General features: G+C 45.9%; 1 long non-coding RNA gene across 1 annotated transcript; it reads right to left on the bottom strand.

Annotated features, from left to right (window-relative positions):
- Positions 1–14585: 14585 nt before the first annotated feature.
- LOC141041560 (uncharacterized) lies at positions 14586–18990 on the bottom strand. Its single transcript, XR_012202007.1, has 3 exons — positions 18243–18990; positions 18097–18150; positions 14586–17988 (listed from the first exon to the last, which is right to left on the bottom strand). It is a non-coding gene; the product is annotated as an uncharacterized lncRNA (long non-coding RNA).
- Between the last annotated feature and the right edge of the window lie 6697 nt (positions 18991–25687).

Raw genomic sequence — 25687 nt, 5'->3', positions numbered from 1 at the left:
TTTTACGGACCAGTAGAGAAGAATCCTTCTTACTAGTAGACAATTTCTTGATTACAGAAAAATCCAGGAGTACTAAATATAATACAAGGTTGAGCGGAGACTGCTCAACAATTTTATTACAAGCACGCCGATAATATACATAAAGGCGGAAATGACACAAGGGGGTATGCTGGCATACTACTGACTCATAATAAAAGTGGTGGTGGATATGTCACAGCGAAGTGGGTGACAGGACTCCTAAATCTTACAGCACATCGAGCGTCAGGTGAGGCTCGATGATTATTATAGTGGGTAGCGGAAGCGTATATAATACAAGTGACCAAATCCAGGATCGCACGGGACTGACTGGGACTCCTCTAGGCGTCAGACTCACTATCAAACTCTTCATCCATGAGATCGCCTTCGTCAACATCTGGCCAAATCAACAAGCCAGGTGAGTACTATGAAAGTACTCGCAAGACAGTTTGGACATAAGATATAACAAATGTAAACATGATGCATATGAACAGATTTATAATGCGCACTCAGACAATGATATAGCACTGTATGGGAAATAAAAAAAGGAAGTCGGGCGGTAGTCCTCCCGAAATCCCAATGTAATACTGAATGCCAATCGAGTGTCTGAAATGACCCCTCGAAAGGATACAAATAAATTAACAATGCCGCAGTCGGGCGTCAGGGCGACACCACATAAAAGGCTTATATTGGAATATAAACGACAGTGCGTGCCACAGTCGGACGTCTGAGCGACATCACGTAAAGGGCTTATATCAAAAGTAAATATCAAGAGTGCCACAGTCGGACGTCTGAGCGACGTCACATAAAGGGCTTATATCGAAAGTAAATAACAAGAATGCCACAGTCGGACGTCTGAGCGACATCACATAAAGGGCTTAATTCACATAACTTGATATTCCAGTAACTCATGAATTTAAATCACCTAAAGGGTATACTCAGGCACGAAATAATAAACCGGTTAGTCCATCCACAGGAATAACAATCAACAAAGTTTACCACTCAGGCTTGTTCACCGAGATTCCCACGGAAACTGACACGGGGACTGACATGAATATGGATATGTTGGCCACGGTCCTTGACCATGGACGCGATGACTCGGAAGGATTTGACTCTGCAGAGTTTGTACTCTTAACCACAGCCAACGGATTTCAGTAGTCACAAGGGACTAGTTCCGTTTACGGTATTTTAGGAGAAACACATCTAACCAGTACACACCCATTCAACATTCCGTTACCAGGAATCACCCCAAGCAACGTTCAATAAAAACCTTGAGACGGGGAGGCTACAACCTCGCGTAGCATGGGATCAAATTTATATCGCGCGCTCTAAGGGGTGCCCCCCTCTCGGTCCCAACCGGAAACACCCATGCCCCCTGACCGGATGACTGGCTTTAATCCAGGGCCATGGAACCCTCATCCCGGCCCCTCTATTTGGTGTGTACAAGGAAAGAGGTTAGCAACTTACTAAACCGTATTCTTTGCAGAAAACATGTGGCAGTACGAAAGGGGACGAACGGTAACGTGGCTCGGTCCACGTTAACGTCGGAGTTTAACGGTTGACAATAAGACTGGCATGCTACAACAATACCATCTTACTACCTCTCATGTCACCACATGATCAGGTCATCTCTCATCAAGAGATCACAATAAACTTCGAAGCACACGGTTAGTTGCCTTGCTTGCAACGAAACACTTACCGATGCCCATATTGCATGCACAAACTAATCAAGCAAACATGCAAAACACCCATCATATCAAAGGTTCAAACATGCTTGCCTGGTTCGAAGAAGTCGGAGTCTAGCTCGGCGAAGTTCGCGGCTCCGTCACCTCCTCCGGAACCTACGGTATAACGAAACCGTATACTAACGTGAAAACCGTTGCGTGTATAAAAATTATTCCAAATTTTTTCCAAATAAATACTATAAAAAAACTAGACAAAAATATAAGACTGACAGAAAAAGAATCAATCAAAAAGCATCTTTTATTTAAAAGATATAAGGGTTTTAGTCCAAGAACTAATCTGTGATGAAACAGAAAAGATCCAGGGGCTTGTTTGAAAAAGCAGAAAACGCTTCGGTATGAAATACGTCAGCCCAGAGAGAAAACACACTTTGCCCGAAGGCGCCTTCAGAAAACGGTTCGAAGGGGAAAAGAAGAGAGGCTGACGGCGGGGTCCCACCCATCAGGTTTAAACTCTGAACAGAGCTCGCCGGCCCCCGAAGGCTGCGGTGGTCGCCGGCGTCGATCCACGGCGAGGTAGGGTGATCGGAAGGTACCTACGGGTTCAGGGTGTTCTTCCGCGTCGGTGGGTGGTGGACTTGACCGTCGGCGAGCACCACGTCGACGGCGACCCTATCTCCGGCGGACGGTGGTTCGGGCGAGGGTGGAGCTCTCCGGTGGGTGCTGCAAACTTCAAATTGGTGTGCGGGTCAGAGATGTGGATGCATTAGGAGACTACTGGCATGAGCTGAGAGGCAGGGGTGCACGCACGGGGGTGCATCGCGCTGGATCCCGAAGCGGGTCGAGGCGGCCGGAGTTGGGGAAGAAGACTTCCTCGGGGTCTGCCCAGTGGCTTGGCGTGGTACTTGTGATGAGTAGAGATGATGCGGGTTCGAGTTCGAGCTCGGGACCTCCTTTTATAGGCGATCCGAGGAGGTGGCCGTGAACGGGATAACGCCGGCGAGAAATTACGGTGAGGCTGAGGTTGGGCAGGGGGTTTAGGTGGCCAGGCATCATGGTGGTGGATCACTGGCACCGTTTCTCTGCTCAAACCTCGGTCGGACTTGCGTAATACACTGGCCCTCGACGGAATGGCCGTACGGGCACGGCGGCGGCAGGGAGCGCGCTCCGCGCCTACCAGTTCACGACGACGGCCCTGCAGTGTGCACAGGTGAGTGGACGGCCACGCAGTGGCCTCTGGTGGCTTGGGCGGCGCTGGACGGCGCCGTCCAACGCTGCGCCTCTCTGCCAGCCGCAAAGGGCGCTGCTGCCGTCGCTCACGGGGAGGCGCACCTCCACCAGCTCGTCGCCGACGCCCGCAAGCTTCCAGGCGATCGTGCGGCGCAGGGATAAGAAGGAGGCACAGGGCGCAAGGTGCCACTGCAGCTACTGGCGAGATCGAGGAGAGGTTCTGAAGAAAACGACAGCGGCTTTCTGAAACTGTTTACTGAACTTTCTGAACTTCGACAGTAACAGTGCCCTTCAGGTGTTCGACGATATGATTTGGCATGAGGAAATTTTTTCTGGAGCTGGGACTTGGTGAGGTGACCTCTCGATGCATCCAGCGGCTGCCTGAATTTTCTCAGATTTTTAGGAGGAGAAAACAATTGAATTTCATCAAATTTGACAAATATGGTCCAAACTTGCAGCAAGCACATTTTGAAATTTTTGAACTGGAGACCAGTTGATCTACATGGATCTTGGTTGAGGGCTCTAAGGACTAGCCAGGGAAATTTGTTTGGAGGCAAAACTCAAAGGAGAAATAGTAGTTCCTTTGTAAATCTCCAAGGGTCAAAATAGAGGACAGAAAAAGATTTTTATAAGAAATAAATGGAAACAAAATCATGGGGGAGTTCAACTTGCTGGACTTGAAGTAAAACTTGACACAAAGAGGGGAGATGGCTTTTGGGAGGGGATTTCCACTCATGTCATGGCAAGAGGAGATTTTGAAAGGGAAAAGAATCACTCCCTATGCCATAGAGTTATTTTAAAAAGAACAGATTTTCAAGAGCTTTCCCAAAGAAAACATTTGTGTTGAGCCAACATAAGATGAAAAACCTCCAAGACCAAAGATCAAGTCTTGGGTGAAACCAAACAAAATACTTGTCATAAATGGCAAGTTTTTGAGGAGGGTTCTTTTAGAAGGAAAATTTAAATAACCTCCTTCAAATCAAAATAAAGAATTTGATAAAAACCAATTAAAATTTTTTTGGGTGTCACAAAAAGCACTTCTATGACGCGCGATTTATCGTCATGGAAGTGGACACTTCTGTGATGATAATTTTGGTAATGTCATGGAACACTTCTACGACAGCACAGGTTCCACTATCTTGATTCTGTCATAAAATCGTCATGGATGTACATGCATGACAGAAAACGTGACCTACTGTGACAAACATGTATCATCACGAAAATGTCTTTTTTTTGTAGTGTAGGCACAGATGCACAACTAATGAGTGTGTGTGTGTGTGTGTGTGTGTGTGTGTTTGAGAGAGAAGCCAGTAGATAGATTAGTATCAAGATCGAGGTGTCACCCTACTCCTTCGGTGTCAGGAAGTGTGTGTGGGGGGGGTGCCATTGACACTTAGATATAGGGAGGAGTTTGTGTGTTTCATAGTATCTATATTAAGGGATAGGTAGATAGCATGTGTGTGAGGCATACTTAAAGCATCACGGAGATAAACAAGCGGTGTGCATGCAAGTGCCGGAAAAAATGAGGAGAGAAACAATGTGTGCGTCTGTGTGTGTGTGTGTGTGTGTGTGTGTGTGTGTGTGTGTGTGTGTGTGTGTGTGTGTGTGTGAGCGAAATCTCAAAACAAAAGGTGCTCTGCTGGAATCCCATTGTATGTATTCATATGGTTCCGGGACTCGAGTTCACCTTACGGGTATGTGTGTGAGACATAGTTATACTTTAAGACATTAGTGGCGGTGGGTGGGCAGAATTAAAGGGGTGGGCGTGTTCGAACAGAGAGCGTGTGTGTTTTTGTTTGAGAGACTTGTAGGACGTGGTAGAAAGACGAATTCTAACATTGACGGAGGGAGAGAAATACACGAAGTGCGCGCGTGTGATTCCGATGCCCAAGGAGAAATGCGATGATATGAATGCGTGTGAGAGAGATTGCACACTTCATTCACGTATCACTGTCTAGCGATCGTGGATGTGCACCACTTGAACATAATCAATATCGACTTTATATCACAGCCAAAGATACAATATCGATTCAACGCTATAAAGATTGGACAAACATATCGCATTTTTTCCTTTCATATAGTCCTTTTCAATTGTGCATGGCAAAGTTATAGTGATGTTTCTTCAAACAACCAATCTAGTTATCATGTACATGCACCATTGTTAGTCTTGCATTCAAATTCATTAGTCTTGGATGATTTAAGGTTCTATTATGAAGTATTACTAGCAAACATGCCCGTGCGTTGCAACGGGAGAAAAAACGACATGCACCTAGCCTAATGAGCATGACTCAAGACCTTCTACCCGTGCTCGCTATCATCAACCTCGCCCAGACAACCGCCTTACCCGGCACACCTACCTAGGACTACATCGCTGGCACCACCGCCTGCGCTTGCTGTCGATTACCTTGCCCGAACAACCACCTTAGCCTGCACCCCCTACGGCCCTAGCTACATGGCACCGCATTGCCGGCACCACCGCCCGTGCCGAAACCTTGGACAAGGGTAGCTGATCAACCAAAGCAAAGCAACAATGAAGGGGATTATTTTTCCCTAAGTACTTATCCCTATAAGCACCCTCTACAAACTTCTATTTACAAAGGAACATACACAATGCAAGCAACTATTATTGGCTCCATCATTTTTTGATAGTTAGTTTAGTCTAAGGTGTTCATATGAAAATGTTTAATTATGTATGGTTCTAATACAAAAAGTGTGGAACTATCATGGAAGGGGCATAAAGATGACAATTAGCCTTTTGACTCTTTATAAACAAGGGGTTAATTTATGTAGATGACAATATCAGAAACATATTGGGCTGATTACGCCCGCTTAGTCCTATAATTCCGGCACATACATCCTATATATAAATTTAACAAACACATCCTTTTGAATAACGTTTGATTATGTTTGATGTCGCCAAATTTCAGAATATGGAAATCATGTTTGATATTGTTTTTTTGTATTTTTGTAAACTCGGGTGTATACACCCGAGAGTAGAAAATCCACTCTCCTGTCTCACCAGAAAAATTATAGTAGCAGCCTTGTAACTACAAACATTAAGTTGGCAATCGCACGCAAAAGAACATAAAGTTGGTAATTAGTTAGTAAATTAATTAATTTTGAAACACGAACTGATTAGCAAAGCTGCAACGCCAAAAGAATATATAAATTGGGAGGCACCTTTTCTAGATGAAGGTGTGTGCTGCACCAAGAGAATAGCATTGATACATGACTGAAAAATATGGACTCTTATGACTTCACCGGCCTGCAAAAGAAAGTAGCATAAATCAACTACTTCTCTAGGCATAAACCTGTAGGACTCCAGTGCCAACAAATAGCTAGTTGTCCGATTAGTATGATGAATTGTTCTCATTGGGGGGCAACGCTCTATAGCCATGGATGTGGAACCTCACTGACACGTAGCAACACTTGCATAAATTTCCTGCAATTGTCATGTTGTTCTAGCTCTGAGTAGATGTATTAGCAAAATAAAGAATCACACAAAAGAAAAATTGATGCAAGAATCATATGCTGCCATGACCTGTTCTTTTTATCTGAAAAGTTTAGATATTTGCGGACACCATATGTCATTCTTGCTCATCTACAGAATAGCATGACAAATACAGAATAAAAAATAAAAAGTAAACCTAATTGGATACCAATGGGTAACAATGATCAAAAATTCTGTCAAAGCTTCGAATAAACACATCTGCAACCCTACAAAAGAGCATAACTAATCAATAAACCCAGATTGTACGAGGAACTGAGGAGTGTCTGTATTTGTAGCTAAAAGGAAGAATAGTAGATACGGGAACTAACTTACAACTGTTGTTTGCTCAAATTCCTCTTTTAGTTCGACCTCATCGTTTGGCGTTTGCATTGGCTCAGCCTCAGGCATGGCCCCACCTGAGCAGAATAACCGCCGCTGTCGCTGCTTTGGCGTGCTCGCGCAACACCATGATGGTGCTATGTCGCCTCCACCGCTCGTCAGTGAACGACGCTTGAGGGTGTCGCCATATCTTCTAGCACACCTACCACCGTTGGTCGCGCTTGAAACTGTTGCTAGTTGAAAACATCCATGCACCATGGAAGGCCGCCTCAGGAGTTGGGGCACCGGATCGGAGGGCCACCGTGTGCTCCGCTTCGTGGGCTGCCCTTGCCTTGGGAAAATCTTGATGCCCGGGCTGGAGTGCATCATGCTGCAAGACGTCGCAAGTCGAAGGTCGTCGTCGGACATACACCATTCTTCGGCCTCAAATTCCACACTCTGGTCAACCAATTTATGGAGCATACTACCGAGCGCTACTTTGACTTTGCGGTGACTATGCTCCGGGATTGCGTCCAACCCAGCAATACGCACACGCACTGAAACGTGATTTGGATATGATTATTTTCTAGACATCGGATATGTTGTGTCGTGACGGAGATTCAACGGTAGCGCCACACATGAAGGGGGTGATGCAGCCGTGTTGCTGGATCCATAGTGGGGAGAGGTCTCATGCTTGCCGCCGAGGAGGATGGAGCTTCGGTCCCTGGGCGCCGTGCGCGACGACGACAAAGCTGTGCGTCTCCATGGATGAAGCTTCTGGGTGATCTTCATGCGTGCTATTGTGCTTTCCCTAACCGCTAGGGCTTCAAGACGCGCGTCGGACAGCGGCCACAATGTTGTTACGCGTACTGGTGACCCTTATTTGCTGGCCTACCCAAAGCATGAGGTCCTTTTCCTTTTCCTTTTGGAAATCTCTTTTAAAAAACGACTGATTTTTTCTCCTGTAAACCCCTTCCTCTGCGCCCCACGTGTCTCAGGGCCTGCCCACCGCTTCGTTCCCACCTTATCTCTTACCCAGCTCTCTCCTCCACATGTTCTCGCTTTCCCCTTCTATCTTGGTAATCACGTCGGCTAGAACAGAGTTCCCCACAACGCACCGCAGCTGGGCAACCAGGAGGGGCAGCCACCGGCCATGGCCTGATGCATCGTCTGCCCAACCCCGCATTGCAATCAAAGTGGCGACGCGAGCCATGCCACTGGTGCATCCTCGCCACAGACCACAGCCGCCATGGCTGCAAAAGGAGAAGATCGTAGTTGTTCCAAGGCTAGGGGAGGGCGACTCCGGCTACCGCGGTCGCAAGGGTTCCGTGCGCCACCGTGGCACGTGCTGCAACCCCGTGTATGCAACAGCACCACTACTGCGAGTCTGCGACGGCGGCCATGGCGGGCGGCGATGGTGTTTCGATGGCTGACGATGCGTGGTGGCAAGGGGTGTTGCGGGCTCTGCGCAGTGATGCCGATGTGCTCGCCGCCGGCCCTGTCTCGCCGCTGCGCGAGGTGCTGCAGTGCAACGCGCTGGGTGGTGTGTGCTGGAAATAGGTCGTTGGCGGCTTGGCACTGCGACGGTCCGTCGGGTGTTCCTCCGCTTCGACGGTGATGCTACAAAGCAACATCGATGGGAGCGGGGTAGCTGCAAAGCAGCATCCATGGACGCAGTGGTGTTTGCTGGAGCGGTGACGCAACATGAATGGGGGCGGCGTAGCTGCAATGGAGCTTCCATGGAGGCACCAGCCACGAGGGCGACCATGCTCCTATGCAGCGTCCATGGAGGCATGCGTGCTGCAGGAGTGGTAACGATGCTGCTATGCAGCGTCGATGGGGAGCCAACCGGGGGTGACTACAACGAGACACGGGGTGACTGGAGCAGGGGTGCAGCGACGACTGGTTGTTGCGGCAAGACAACCGGCGGCACAGTCACTGCAAAACAGTGGTATATGAGTTGTCGTTGCTGTCCAATTCTTTTGATAGATGGAATGGCTGCGCTAGAATGATCTGACGGCTCGCCGGCTCGGGAGGCGACTGATTTCTCCAGAAAATCAGTCGGGTGATCCTAGCACCCGCCTTTACTTTTTCTAGTGGCTATCGTTGGAAACATGTCGTATGGCATCAGGACTTGAGGTTGATTGATCATTTTTTTTGGAAACGGATCCATCCAATACATGCGATCGATTGACCGTGATCGTTTTTCCGAGATGAAGACAAATCCATCCATCCATACGTGCGCCTTTTGCGGGAACGGAACAAATAAATATGTATGGAAGAGAAATCTCGCCATTGATCTTTATGGTTGACGTAAAATTAACAAATCTAAAAGGATGGCGAATGAAGAACTATGAAACCCTCCGTCCTTTATTATTAGGTAAAGATATGTAATATTGATATACGAATTCAACGGGTACGCAATTTATAAAATGGAGTGTCGCGGGATATCCGCGGCCACCTATGAGACCGGGTGGCCCCTTGCTGGTTCGGCAGGGGACGTCGCGTTGCACAAAGAGCAGATCAGCGTACGACAGCACGACAGAGAGCACACGAGCAATTTACCGAGGTTCGGGCCGCCGTGGGGCGTAAGACCCAACTCCTGCTTTTGTGGATTCATGGTGGAATGAGTGTGGCGACACGTAGTACAATTGCACGGCAGGGTTTGCCTCGGGGCCGCAGCGACTACGCGCGTATGGTGGCTCGGGTTCATCAGCTTTCCAGCCAGCTACACCCCCTACGAGTGTCGTGGGCCTTCTTTTATAGATTAAGGGGTCACCACAATGGCAAAGCTATCATACCTAACTCTGCGGGCTGACAGGGCGCATTAAATGCACCACTTAGTGTCACATCACTGGTCGCCCGGCAAGGCTTGCCGGCCTATCTTGCCAGCTCCGCGTCTGTTCTCTTGACACATCGTAGGACGGGTGTCGCCTGTAGGTATCTTCTATAGGAAATGTCCGTCATGTGGCGAACGGCTGCCACTTAGTCATCTTGCGGCTTGACACCGCACTGATGGACGACGTGGGTCGTGCTTGAGTTGTTGGCGGGGTGGTTCTGCCCCCCACGACCCCCGGCAGGTCCTGCCGGGGTGCTCTGGTTGCCTGCTTCTGGTGGTGGCCACACCCCTTGCCGGGCTCGCCTGCCTAGAAAGGGAGTCCCTTCTCTTGCAAGTATCTGGCTCCTTTGTCTTGATCTTGGCCTCTCTGAGCTACCTGTTGGTTCTTCAAATCTCTTGGTCCTTTGGTCCCTGACTTAAGCTGATGCATCAATCATGTTCTTGTGCCTGTGCACAGTCTGGGCAATAGACCCAGGGTTTGTTGCACCGACAGAAGCCCCCGGGCCTGCCCCGAACGCGCTGCTGAGCATCGTCGGGGTAGGGCCTAATAAGTGCACAGGCAAGGTTGCTTAAGGGGTTGGCCCCTTGAGGTTTCCATTGCTACTTCATTAGCCTTGATTTTGGGCCAGTTTTCGGTTTCCCCGCGCGTGGAGTAAATCCAATAGTGGTGGGCCGCTCCAATGATGGCCCGTGAATGACTTTAACACAGGGGGTGGAAACTGCCAATTTACTCTTCCCACCGCGTGCCATTATCCTTAGCCACGTATGCGGCATGCATAGCACGGGGCAGGTAACGGAGGCGTGCTACCTCTTGAGCACTGCGTTGGTTTTCCCTTGAAGAGGAAAGGGTGATGCAGCAAAGTAGCGTAAGTATTTCCCACAGTTTTTGAGAACCAAGGTATCTATCCAGTAGGAGGGTCCTCAAAAGTCCCTCGTACCTACACAAACAAACAAGAACCTCGCAACCAACGCGATAAAGGGGTTGTCAATCCCTTCACGGTAACTTGCGAAAGTGAGATCTGATAGAGATAATAAGATAAGATAAATAATTTTGGTATTTTTATGATATAGATTGGAAAGTAAAGATTGCAAATAAAAGTAGATTGGAAACTTATATGCTAAAAGATAGACCCGGGGGCCATAGGTTTCACTAGTGGCTTCTCTCAAGATAGCATAAGTATTACGGTGGGTGAACAAATTACTGTCGAGCAATTGATAGAAAAGTGCATAGTTATGAAAATATCTAGGCATGATCATGTATATAGGCATCACGTCCGCAACAAGTAGATCGAAACGATTCTGCATCTAATACTATTACTTCACACATCGACCGACTCCTGCCTGCATCTAGAGTATTAAGTTCATGAAGAACAGAGTAACACATTAAGAAAGATGACATGATGTAGAGGGATAAACTCATGCAATATGATATAAACTCCATCTTTTTATCCTCGATGGCAACAATACAATACGTGCCTTGCTGCCCCTGCTGTCACTGGGAAAGGACACCGCAAGATTGAACCCAAAGCTAAGCACTTCTCCCATTGCAAGAAAGATCAATCTAGTAGGCCAAACCAAACTGATATTTCGAAGAGACTTGCAAAGATAACTAATCATACATAAAAGAATTCAGAGGAGATTCAAATACTTCTCATAGATAAACTTGATCATAAACCCACAATTCATCGGATCTCGACAAACACACCACAAAAAGAGTTACATCGAATAGATCTCCAAGAAGATCGATGAGAACATTGTATTGAGATTCAAAGAGAGAGAAGAAGCCATCTAGCTAATAAGTATGGACCCGAAGGTCTATGGTAAACTAGTCACAACTCATTGGAGAGGCCTTGGAGATGATGTAGAGGCCCTCCGTGGTCGACTCCCCCTCCGGCGAAGCACCGACGAAGGCTCCAAGATGGGATCTCGCGGATACAGAAGGTTGCGGTGTTGGAAATAGTTTTTCGTGGTGCTCCTGGATGTTCTTGGGGTACGTGGATATATAAGGAGGAAGAAGTAGGTCGGTTGAGCCACGAGGGGCCCATGAGGGTGGGGGGCGCGCCTACCCCCCTAGGGCGGGCCCTCCTGCCTCGTGGCTTCCTCGTCTGCTGCTTGACGTCCACTCCAAGTCTCCTGGATTGCGTTTGTTCCAAAAAGATCGCTCCCGAAGGTTTCATTCCATTTGGACTCCATTTGATATTCCTTTTCTTTGAAACACTGAAATAGGCAAAAAAAACAGCAATTCGGGCTGGGCCTCTGGTTAGTAGGTTAGTCCCAAAAATGATATAAAAGTGTAAAGTAAACCCCATAAACATCCAAAACTGGTAATATAATAGCATGGAACAATCAAAAATTATAGATACGTTGGAGACGTATCAAGCATCCCCAAGCTTAATTCCTGCTCGTCCTCGAGTAGGTAAATGATAAAAATATAATTTTTGATGTGGAATGCTACCTAGCGTATTTCTCAATGTAATTTTCATTATTGTGGCATGAATGTTCAGATCCAAATGATTCAAAATAAAAGTTCATATTGACATGAAAACAATAATACTTCAAGCATACTAACTAAGCAATCATGTCTTCTTAAAATAACATGGCTGAAGAAAGCTATCCCTACAAAATCATATAGTCTGGCTATGCTCTATCTTCATCACACAAAGTATTTAATCATGCACAACCCCGATGACAAGCCAAGCAATTGTTTCATACTTTAGTATTCTCAAACTTTTCAACTTTCACGCAATACATGAGCGTGAGCCATGGACATAGCACTATATGTGGAATAGAATGGTGGTTGTGGAGAAGACAAAAAAGGAGAAGATAGTCTCACATCAACTAGGCGTATCAACTGGCTATGGAGATGCCCATTAATAGATATCAATGTGAGTGAGTAGGGATTGCCATGCAACGGATGCACTAGAGCTATAAGTGTATGAAAGCTCAACAAAAGAAACTAAGTGGGTGTACATCCAACTTGCTTGCTCATGAAGACCTAGGGCATTTTGAGGAAGCCCATCATTGGAATATACAAGCCAAGTTCTATAATGAAAAATTCCCACTAGTATATGAAAGTGACAACATAGGAGACTCTCTATCGTGAAGATCATGGTGCTACTTTGAAGAACAAGTGTGGTAAAAGCATGATAACATTGTCCCTTCTCTCATTTTCTCTCATTTTTTGGTGGGCTTCTTTGGCCTCTCTTTTTTATTGGGCTTCTTTGGCCTCTTTTATATTCTGTAAAGTCCGAAGTCTCATCCCGACTTGTTGGGGAATCATAGTCTCCATCATCCTTTCCTCACTTGGGACAATGCTCTAATAATGAAGATCATCACACTTTTATTTACTTACAACTCAACACTTAAAACAAAATATGACTCTATGTGGATGCCTCCGGCGGTGTACCGGGATATGCAATGAATCAAGAGTGACATGTATGAAAGAATTATCAAGGTGGATTTGCCACAAATACGATGTCAACTACATGATCATGCAAAAGCAATATGACAATGATGGAGCGTGTCATAATAAATGGAACGGTGGAAAGTTGCATGGCAATATATGTCGGAATGGCTATGGAAATGCCATAATAGGTAGGTCTGGTGGCTGTTTTGAGGAAGGTATATGGTGGGTGTGTGGTACCGGCGAAAGTTGCGCGGCACAAGAGAGGCTAGCAATGGTGGAAGGGTGAGAGTGCGTATAATCCATGGACTCAACATTAGTCATAAAGAACTCATATACTTATTGCAAAAATCTACAAGTCATTGAAAACAAAGTACTACACGCATGCTCCTAGGGGGATAGATTGGTAGGAAAAGACCATCGCTCGTCCCCAACCGCCACTCATAAGGAAGACAATCAATAAATAAATCATGCTCCAACTTCATCACAAAGCGGTTCACCATATGTGCATGCTACGGGAATTACTAACTTCAACACAAGTATTCCTCAAATTCACAATTACCCAACTAGCATGACTCTAATATTACCATCCTCATATCTCAAAACAATTATCTAGGACCAATTTTATAACCATAGAAAATACCATGCCGTTCTAAAATACTCTCAAAATAATATAAGTGAAGCATGAGAGATCAATAATTTCTACAAAATTAAGCCACCTCCGTGCTCTAAAAGATATAATTGAAGTACTAGAGCAAAACTATCTAGCTCAAAAGATATAAGTGAAGCACATAGTGTATTCTAATAAATTCCAAATCATGTGTGTCTCTCCCAAAAGGTGTGTACAGAAAGTATGATTGTGGTAAACTAAAAAGCAAAGACTCATATCATACAAGACGCTCCAAGCAAAACACATATCATGTGGCGAATAAAAATATAGCTCCAAGTAAAGTTACCGATAGATGAAGACGAAAGAGGGGATGCCTTCCGGGGCATCCCCAAGCTTAGGCTTTTGGTTGTCCTTAAATATCTTGGGGTGACATGGGCATCCCCAAGCTTAGGCTCTTTCCACTCCTTGTTCCATAGTCCATCAAATCTTTACCCAAAACTTGAAAACTTCACAACACAAAACTCAACAGGAAATCTCATAAGCTCCGTTAGTGCAAGAAAGAAAAATCACATAAGGTACTGTAATGAACTCATTCTTTATTTATATTGGTGTTAAACCTACTGTTTTCCAACTTCTCTATGGTTCATACCCCCCGATACTAGCCATAGATGCATCAAAATAAGCAAACAACACACAAAAAACAGAATCTGTCAAAAACAGAACAGTCTGTAGCAATCTGTAACTTTCGAATACTTTTGGAACTCTAAAAACCTACAAAAATAGGAAGTCCTAGGCAATTTGTCTATTGATCTACTGCAAAATGTATGAACGCAAAAGCACGTTTATGTGATTTACTAAAATTATTCTCGTGCGCGCAAAAATTTCTGTTTTTCAGCAGAATCAAATTAACTATCACCGTAGGTTATCCTATAGGTTCTACTTGGAACAAACACTAATTAAAACATAAAACCACATCTAAACAGAAGCTAGATGATAAATTTATTACTAAACAGAAGCAAAAAGCAAAGAACAAAAATAAAATTGGGTTGCCTCCCAACAAGCGCTATCGTTTAACGCCCCTAGCTAGGCATAAAAGCGAGAATAGATCTAAGTATTGCCATCTTTGGTATTGGGAAAGAAAAGAGAAAATTTCATTTGTATAGCATTCATCCTTCTATTTTGGGAAAGCACATTGCCATTAATGGAGGAAGAAAGATTAAGCACGTTACAGAAATTTGCATCTAAGCTAGCCTTCATCTCTTTGAAAATTTCGTTTTGATAAAAGCATAAGAGAGTGGTGGATTCAACCTTATCATTCATGGGGTGGCCAAATATATTTTTCATTTTTTCATAAGTATCTATAGCATCCCCTTCAAGAAAACCTCCTTCAAAAATAGAATCTAGAACTTGCTTGAAAGAAGCGGGTAAGCCAACATAAAAGCTTTTAAAGTATATCTCAATTTGGTATTGTGGCACATAGCTGGCCCGAATCCTTAATAGCCTATCCCAAGCATCTTTTAAAGACTCATCAAGTAAATAACGAAAAATTCCAGAGTCATCTTCATCAAAATTATTCAAACTCTCATTGGTAACCCCGGTAGGCCTTTCCATAGCATCATTATTTATGAGCTTAGAGAGGATAGAGGGACTATCCAAGGTACTAAAACCCTGGAAAGAACCCTTAGTTTTTTTTGATTCTTCCATTGCAACAGGAAGGTAAACGGTAAAGAGAGGGCGAATAAAACGGCAAGGGTGAAGTGGGGGAGAGGAAAACGAGAGGCAAATGGCAAATAATGTAATGCGAGGGAGATGAGTTTGTGATGGGTATTTGGTATGTCTTGACTTGAGCGAAGACCTCCCCGGCAACGGTGCCAGAAATCCTTCTTGCTACCTCTTGAGCACTGCGTTGGTTTTCCCTTGAAGAGGAAAGGGTGATGCAGCAAAGTAGTGTAAGTACTTCCATCAGTTTTTGAGAACCAAGGCATCAATCCAGTAGGAGGCTCCTCAAAAGTCCCTCGTACCTACACAAACAAACAAGAACCTCGCAACCAATGTGATAAAGGGGTTGTCAATCCCTTCACGGTAACTTGCGAAAGTGAGATCTGATAGAGATAATAAGATAAGATAAATATTTTTCGTATTTTCATGATATAGATTGGAAAGTAAAGATTGCAAATAAAAGTAGATCGTAAACTTATATGATAAAAAATAGACCTGGGGGCCATAGGTTTCACTAGTGGCTTCTCTCAAGATAGCATAAGTATTACGGTGGGTGAACAAATTACTGTCGAGCAATTGATAGAAAAGTGCATAGTTATGAGAATATCTAGGCATGATCATGTATATAGGCATCACGTCCGCAACAAGTAGATCGAAACGATTCTGCATCTACTTGTGGCACCCCGGCTCAGAGAAACCGGAACGCCCCATATTCCAGACCAGAGATCGAGGAGAAGTCTTCTGGAATACGGCACTGCTTAGCATAGAACAAATCATCTCTTTATTACAAGCTATATTGGGTACAAGGGGGTTACATCGGCACGGCGACACTACGCTTGCCACCGTTGCTCTATGCAAGCAGCAGAACAACACGAAGCAGCGGAATAACTATAGCAGCGGAATAGCGACGACGGTGATGAACTCCACTCCGCAGGGACTCTGGCTGGAATGCTTATCCTAGCTCGCAAACATGGGATCCACGGCAAACAAGCAATCAAATCCGGCATGACCTGCAAACTGGCATGACACGCCAGGTCAGTACATTGAATGTACTTGCAAGCTCACAGCAACCAAAGCAATCAAGACAGACATCAGCATGGCAATGACAGGTTAACAAGGAACATGATTCTATCAGACAAACCATAGTATGAACATGATGATACAACTAGAACAATACGAGCATGGTATAAACATATGAACATGATGAGACTAGCATGCAACATGATGAAACTATCATGCACCACTTACTCTGCTCGGGTTATCTCGTAACCATCACCTGCACAAACTTACCATCGCGGACATCACACGATCATCTCAGGATCCAATCAAGCTTGGTATTAACAATACCGTAGTAATCATTTATGACTACAAGGAGCTTGACTTTTACCCTTGACTCTCGCATAACACCACAAATATCAAATGAGTCGGTATTCACGATACCACAGTGATCCTCTTATGATCACATAAATATCAACCAACTTCTTTCATCATCGAACCGGGGTTGTTATTAAGCACATTATTATTACTGTTGACCCATAGTGTGACCAACTATGAACTGGGTCCATATCCGTGGGTGCGGCTATCGATAGATTTAACACACACACTCTACAGAGGTTAGCACACTGTACCCACACCACGGAACCCTGGCCTCGCACTCCCATTCGGGTGGACCAAAGCGTTCCGACAAAACCGTCCTACTGCCATGACACTCTCCCGGCCACTCCGACCAACTCCCCTTTGGGCCAAGTCCTGGGTGGCCCCGTGCCTACCAAAGGCACCAACGGCCTCCGTCGTGGCAAAATGGTCCCAAACGGGGACAAGGATCCATACTCAACAACGGGCACACAAGGCTTATGCCGTCCTACCTGATCAAGGTAGCGCCAGCGCATAACCTGCCCTCACGGGCGGCACTGGTGAGAGGCATGACAATAGACCCAGTTAGGACCCCCCCATAGGGTAAGCGTGGTTGCACTGGTCAGATCGATATGGTGGCACCATGACTCAGCCAACAGTTGTTGAAGTTCAATTTAATCCGATTAAACTTGAATGCAATATGCTGAGCCAGGATAAAATAACACGATGCATGAACCTGATATCAAAATAAGCATGGAGGTGCAACATAATTAACGAGCATAACAACCACATTTAATCATTTATCCAGATGAGCATGGCCTACGGACGAGCATGAATATCACAACTAGAACACTACTCATAGCATAACATGACCACTAGCATCAACAATAAACACCATGCAATAACATAACGATAAACTACCATGCAATAACATAACGATAAACTACCATGCAAGCATTTAACCAACTGGGTGCAAAGGAACGTGCATAACAACAGTACTCAGGACAGACGATAGTCATGCACCAAAGACCATCACTAACATGTACTATCACCAAACATTGCCAATATTAACGTAATACTAGCATGAAGAACATAATAACAGAGTGCAAGAAAACATGACGAACACCGATCCATAAGCATAACCGAAATAACGACAGCAGAAGCAAAACAATCAAACAGTTATTAAAGATTCAAGTTGGAAACCAATGCTTTTGCATGGCTATCATGCAAATGGTGGTTGTGGCTTGCCTGGGGATGAAGAAGGCTCCGGGAAGAAGTGCGGAATGACTGCGGAAAGAATCGCCGGAAAGGGTTCCCTTTCGGAGGGGGCTGATTAGGGGCAAGAGCAAAATGGTCATTTCCAATATGTCAAACCATAGTGAAAATGACACCAAAAGTTTGGGCTTGAAGAGACGAAGAAGTAGGCGTTGGATTCACCTCAATCGGAGTTACGGTTGCGGAGATATGAGGTGTAGAAGATCAGGGACTTTTCTGTAAAAATATCATCACAAACAAGTCCCTGAGTGGATAAGGCAGAAACGCATATAAGGAAATACGCTTTCAGAAATTGAAAACGTACTTACCAAAATACGTGTCCACTTATCCACGTCATTAGAGGCGGGACCGGGCGCGTGCGGGTCCCACGGGGTGCGGCCCGTCACTTATCCACGTCAGCGTGGGCGGGGTCAACCCCCCGGGTCACTGACTGGTGGGGCCACGGGGTCCACGCGCTTGGTCAACTCCCTCCTCCCGCTCCTCCTCCTTCTTTCCCTGATGTCGCAAGCACACCAGAGAGAGGTCGCCGACGCCGGTGCTCGCCTGGGCTGCTCCGGCCATCTCCGGCGATGCCCCGGCCACCGGAGTGACCAGGAGAGCTAGACGCACCCCTCCCCGCACCATACGGACACCAAGGAGCTCGAGGCCGAGACGAACGTGGTCCGCGGCGGAGGAGGGCTTCGGCTGGAGTCGAGGTCGCGGCAAACGGCCACCGGAGGAAGAGGAGGGGTGTTGGGGCGACTCCAGGGGAAGTGGGGAGGCTACTGGTGGTGGTAGAAGAGAGGGGGAGCTCTCGGCTTGGGTGGATTTAGCCGAGGTCGTGCGGCGGCCATCGCGGCAAAGGAGGGTAACGGGAGCTCCTCGAGCTCGGGCTAGTGGCTAGGCGGGACCAGAGGAGGGCGTTGAGGAGCTTGGTGAGATCGGGAGGCGAGGGGAGGGGCTTAAATAGCCGCGGCGTCGAGGCCGTGGCCATGGACGCGTGTCCGCGGCTCGGGCACGTCCGCGTACGCGTGTGCATGCCAGCGAGCTCGATGAACGGCGACGAGGAGCAACAGGGAGAAGCTCACGGGGTAGATGAGGTCAGGAAGAAGCCGCCAGGCCGCCATTAAAGCCTTGTCGGCACTGTGCGCTCGTGGACGCTCACTGCTCGGCGACGGGGACGGCTCACCGAGGAAGAAGATGGAGGGGGAAAGCGCTCCAGAGGGACGACGACAATGCGGGGAACACGCTGGACATGGCTAGGCTCCGAGGGGACGAGTGCACAGACGGGGAGAAGGAGACAGAGGCGCCAGAGTGCGATTACTGCAGCCAGAGCGTGTGCACGGGGAAAAATCCACGCGGTCACCGCGCGACATGGCACAGGGAGATCACGATGGGCTGGCAAAACTTGTCTGGTGGCTAGTCCTTGATACGCAAGGCATCCCAGGAGTTAAATATAACGAGAAGGAGCCAAGGAGATGAATGAGGGATCGTCTGAAGTTTGCTGTATCAGTTTTGGATGAGCACTGGTGATCAACAGGGACTTGATTGGGTCAAATGGTGCTGTCTGGGTTGATTAGGATAGGAAGGACTACGGTCCTGGAACGTTTGGAGGGATTTGGACCACTAATTAATATAGTTGCTTTACAACTAGGTAATCTGGTCCAGAATGAAGATCGTGATGATGCTCTCACATGGAGTATCAACTTAAGCTCAACTTGGGCAATGCATAGTTATTTGATCATATGAAGATGCTGAAAAAGGTTTCATACCATTTGGATAAACCAAAATGGACTTCCTTCACAAACATCCCCACTGACCAGAAACTTGCAGAAATTCTAGAGGGAAAGTGGATTGATGAAATATGGCCAAATTGGGTGGAGATAAGTTATATGGATATGAGAAAGCCTAGGAAAATTTACAGCCACAATGGAGCAAGGTAAAATATACTTGCTTCACAAACTGAAATTTTGGACAGAATCAAAGATTTGAAGCTGTGCTCACATGAAGGCATTACAGGATCTCACCTTTGGTGGAGGGCTATGATATGATCATATGAGGGACCATGCAAAATTGCAACTCATTTGGATATGCCTAGCTTGTACCTCCTTCACAAAGTTTCTTTCTGGACGGAAACTTTGGAAAATCATAATTAAATGACTACTAGGCAAATGAGGTTGCATTTTGGCACGTGGCAATGATATAGACAGGAAAAGATGTCCAAGGAGTTTGAGGTCAATTGGGCAAATGAAAATAGCACTTGCTTCACAATGTGCCATTTAGGGCAGAATAGGAAATGAATTATTTGAGCATGATGCTAAACATGGCAAATGAAATGTTTTGCCATATTTGAGGAAGATATGACCCAAACAATTCATGAGAATTGTTTGGGAATTTTAGGAGTGATGGAAATATAGGTTGCTTCACAACCTAGGGCTAAAAGGATAACTCCTTTAATAGAAAAGGAATATTCCCAATAAAAGAATATTGGGATTTGGTCCAAGGTGTAAATGGAAGGGTCTAGGGTTGGATTTGGGTATGACAATCCACTTTGGAAGCAAAGAAGAGTTCATCTTCTTCAGTTTCCAGACCACATAGCCACGGAAAAAGAAAACTTAGGCAAAAACCTCGGAAAAACAAAAGAAAAAGAAAGGGCAAAAAATTAGGCTGTTACAAACCTTACCCCCTTAAAGAAATCTCGTCGTTGAGATTTGGTTGCTTAGGGAACAAGTCTGAATATATCTGACCTTAAGGAAACCGTTTCCAACTCGGGTATCCTTTTTCCTTTATTGTTGTTCCCACTAAATTTTATTTGACTGGCTGACTGTCTCTGAGGTTGTATCCACATTCTGACAGATCTTACCTCACATATTCACGTTTATAATGGCTCCACTTCTTTTCATATTTGCTGACTTATCTGAGATTACCCTGACCGAAATATATGTGTGTCTCACAAATCCGAGGGTGATTTCTAATAGCTATGTCTGTACTGACAATCTTCCATGAATTGGTGACCAGATTTTCCCGATGAACACCCAAGCTCTGACTCCTTGCATTGGGTTTCTCCACTAGAGGCAGGTCCTTCGGGTTCCAAACTGTGAGTTGAGACATAACCGTTTCCTGACAGATTCTGACTCACCGCAGAAGCTTCTGAATCATCTTAACTGGTTCCACTGTCTTGAGTATCAGATTTGTACCAAATATTTCTCTTGGCCAGTATAAAGGGGTACGAACCTTTATGATATTATCCGCATACTTGACTGATGGTGGTTCTAACAGACGAGATTTTATCCATGCCAAGCTATCCTTTGGTGATTCTCATAATTGAGGGCACATGCTTCGAGACTATTATTCACATTCTGATTGCTCATTCTGTCGGTCAGTCCATGGGGATAGTAGGCTATGTGATGCTTCACCATAGTTGCTGGAGTCATACTATTGAATTGACCTTTGACCTGACTTCACAAACCCAGGTATTCGATACTGGCAAATCTGAGCACATGCGGTCAACTGAGCGGGTTGTCTGGATATGAGGTTCCTTACCAAAATTGAGTAGGCCCCTTAGGTGGATATCCATGGTGGTCCATACTGACTTAGACTGTCCGGGTATCTGCACCATGTGGGTCTTGCAACACTTTTCAGTCTTGCTCCTTCATTATTGCTTTCTTGCCTGGATCCTTGGGTGAAGGGGCGGGGTCATATTGTTTCTCTGTGTGACCATAGCTTCTGTCGAGGGCAATATTCTGACATGCGTACTCTTATCCTCATTTCCTGACATGGTAGCATTATTGGAATGGCATGTTCATCATCTCTCAAGTTATGACCGTAGGGAAATTATCATCCAAACCCTTGCAAGCAATCGGCAAATAAATCAGTAGCCACTAGAACGGTCTTTCCAACTCAGATCCGGGACATTACTGAGATAACTCAACCACGGCTCAGGACGTCTGAAAAGCAGCTCAGCGCATGAGACCGGGTCGATAAGAAGAAAGTGGCAGCTCCCTAAAATAGCCAAAAGCAGCTATAGGGATACTGTCACAAAAAGAAACTCAACAGCTGTATGAGACGGCCGAAAAGCAGCTCAGAACTCATGACAGTCATTGAAGAGAGAAATAAAAATCGACATCCACCCCGGATAGCTAAAAATGGCTCAGATCATAGGTGTGGTGCCGTTACTGGAGAAAAGGAGACAAGGGCTCATCAGGATCATCTTCCAGAATCACCGGTACTTGTACTGAGCTCATTCCTTTCTCACACTGTGGTGTATAGCTGGCTTCCTTCTTTTAACAATCCTCATGTGCCTGTCAAATCTACTTTTGAGTGACTTGCAAGACCTTGGTGGTATGCTGACCGCATATATATGAGCATCTGATTCCCGAGGCAGACTTATTTTCTGACTGATTCTTCCTTCTGACCAAACTGTTGCAGATCTGATTCTTGGGATGTACTGCCATATACTGTCAAGCTTATCTTCTTGATTTTCTGCTATGAAATGTGCACACTGAGGCAAACCTGATTATCCGTATCATGATTAGATATCCCCATATCCCAATGCAGTCGGCGGAGAATTTCATACTGATGCAAACTTGATACTGATAGTCCATCCAGGATTTCTTTCGCATTCACACAAGATATTCCAATTTCACTGCAGTCTGCTGATAATTCCATTCTGTTTAGCTGAGTTTCCAAATATATGCATTCCTTGCTGACTCTTCAGGTCCGGTGTCGGTTGACGAGCAACTTTAATAAGGGGCAAATTTGTAACACCGAAGGCCCAAAGAAAGAAACAAAAGAAACGACGAAAACAAAAGCACACAAGCATACTAATAATGTAAAGCAATTAGCACATATTACTGCTACTCACACAATAATACGCATGCACACCTAAGCACACAATTGTCGCTGAAGCTCCGGTACTATGGTCTAATATGCTGTGGTGGTGTGCGCGAAACTGAGTCTGTGTGTGGAAAGAGTTGGCGTAACCAAGGCTACACCAAGCGCTGGCTGAACACCGGCTGGATCTGGATGGATACGGAGGCGAGGATGGACTTGGCAATCATGCAGCAAGACATAGAGGTCACGACCATATCATCATCAAGCGTACAAAATGGAATCGTACACGTCCAAAGAACGAGATGGCAGGACAAACTAGGGGAGGAAAAGCAAGGCCGCTGGCATTGCCCTCTTCTCATAACAAAGATCAGTAAGGGTTGCCAGAGGGACAAGATGGAGGGCACGATTTGGGATAGAGACACGTCTATCACCAAAACAATTTGGGTGGGTGGAGGAAAAGATATCGACGCAATACCTGAGCATAACTCCTGCAAATGGTGTTTGGAACACTCCGTACCAGGGCATCACTCTGCTGGGATAGAGATGACGCCGAACACAGAAGGGCAGGCATGCAAAGAAAGAGGGTGCAGGTAGTGGATCGAAACCGATACCACCTACACACGCAAGATAAACCGTTAGCGACAAGATAATAATCTATATGCATGCTATGCAACAAACAAATGCAGCAATCAAGTGCAACAAACCAACTGGGCTCTATACTACCGTTTTCTAACGTTCGCATGGGCTAGGGCGTCCTATAGCTAGACCTGCACTGATACCAAGCTTGTGGCACCCCGGCTCAGAGAAATCGGAACGCCCCATATTCCAGCCCAGAGATCAAGGAGAAGTCTTCTGGAATACGACACTGCTTAGCATATAACAAATTAGCTCTTTATTACAAGCTATATTGGGTACAAGGGGGTTACATTGGCACGGCGACACTACGCCTGCCACGGTTGCTCTATGCAAGCACCAGAACAACACGAAGCAGCGAAATAACTCTAGCAGCGGAACAACGACGACGGTGATGAACTCCACTCCGCAGGGACTTTGGCTGGAACGCTTATCCTAGTTCGCAAACAAGGGATCCACGGCAAACAAGCAATCAAATCCGGCATGACCTGCAAACTGGAATGACGCGCCATGTCAGTACATTGAATGTACTTGCAAGCTCACAGCAACCAAAGCAATCAAGAGAGACATCAGCATGGCAATGACAGGTTAACAACGATTAACATGATTCTATCAGACCAACCATAGTATGAACATGATGATACAGCTAGAACAATACGAGCATGGCATAAACATATGAACATGATGAGACTAGCATGCAACATGACGAAACTAGCATGCACCACTTACTCTGCTCGGGTTATCTCGTAACCATCACCTGCACAAACTTACCATCGCAGACATCCATCACACGATCATCTCAGGATCCAATCAAGCTTGGTATTAACAATACCATAGTAATCATTTATGACCACAAGGAGCTTGACTTTTACCCTTGACTCTCGCATAACACCACAAATATCCAACGAGTCGGTATTAACGATACCACAGTGATCCTCTTATGATCACATAAATATCAACCAACTTCTTTCATCATCGAACCGGGGTTGTTATTAAGCACATTATTATTACTGTTGACCCATAGTGTGACCAACTACGAACTGGGCCCATTTCTGCGGGCGCGGCTATCGACAGATTTAACACAGACACTCTGCAGAGGTTAGCACACTGTACCCACACCACGGAACCCTGGCCTCGCACTCCCATTCGGGTGGACCAAAGACTTCTGACAAAACTGTCCTACTGCCATGACACTCTCCCGGCCACTCCGACCAACTCCCCTTTGGGCCAAGTCCTGGGTGGCCCCGTGCCTACCAAAGGCACCAACGGCCTCCGTCGTGGCAAAATGGTCCCAAACGGGGACAAGGATCCATACTCAACAACGGGCACACAAGGCTTATGCCGTCCTACCTGATCAAGGTAGCGCCGGCGCATAACCTGCCCTCACGGGCGGCACTGGTGAGAGGCATGACAATAGACCCAGTTAGGACCCCCCCATAGGGTAAGCGTGGTTGCACTGGTCAGATCGATATGGTGGCACCATGACTCAGCCAACAGTTGTTGAAGTTCAATTTAATCCGATTAAACTTGAATGCAATATGCTGAGCCAGGATAAAATAACACGATGCATGAACCTGATATCAAAATAAGCATGGAGGTGCAACATAATTAACGAGCATAACAACCACATTTAATCATTTATCCAGATGAGCATGGCCTACCGACGAGCATGAATATCACAACTAGAACACTACTCATAGCATAACATGACCACTAGCATCAACAATAAACACCATGCAATAACATAACGATAAACTACCATGCAATAACATAACGATAAACTACCATGCAAGCATTTAACCAACTGGGTGCAGAGGAACATGCATAACAACGGGACTCGGGACAAACGATAGTCATGCACCAAAGACCATCACCAACATGTACTATTACCAAGCATTTCCAATATTAACGTAATACTAGCATGAAGAACATAATAAAAGAGTGCAAGAAAACATGACTGTAAACACCGATCCATAAGCATAACCGAAATAACGACAGCAGAAGCAAAACAATCAAACAGTTATTAAAGATTCAAGTTGGAAACCAATGCTTTTGCATGGCTATCATGCAAATGGTGGTTGTGGCTTGCCTGGGGATGAAGAAGGCTCCGGGAAGAAGTGCGGAACGACCGCGGAAAGAATCGCCGAAAAGGGTTCGCTTTCGGAGGGGGCTGATTAGGGGCAAGGGCAAAATGGTCATTTCCAATATGTCAAACCATAGTGAAAATGACACCAAAAGTTCGGGCTCGAAGAGACAAAGAAGTAGGCGTTGGATTCACCTCAATCGGAGTTACGGTTGCGGAGATATG

Source organism: Aegilops tauschii, chromosome 2 (assembly GCF_002575655.3).
Source record: "Aegilops tauschii subsp. strangulata cultivar AL8/78 chromosome 2, Aet v6.0, whole genome shotgun sequence".
NCBI lineage: Eukaryota > Viridiplantae > Streptophyta > Magnoliopsida > Poales > Poaceae > Aegilops > Aegilops tauschii.
The sequence above is the reverse complement of the archived record's forward strand: the minus strand, read 5'-3'. Positions and strand labels throughout refer to the sequence as shown.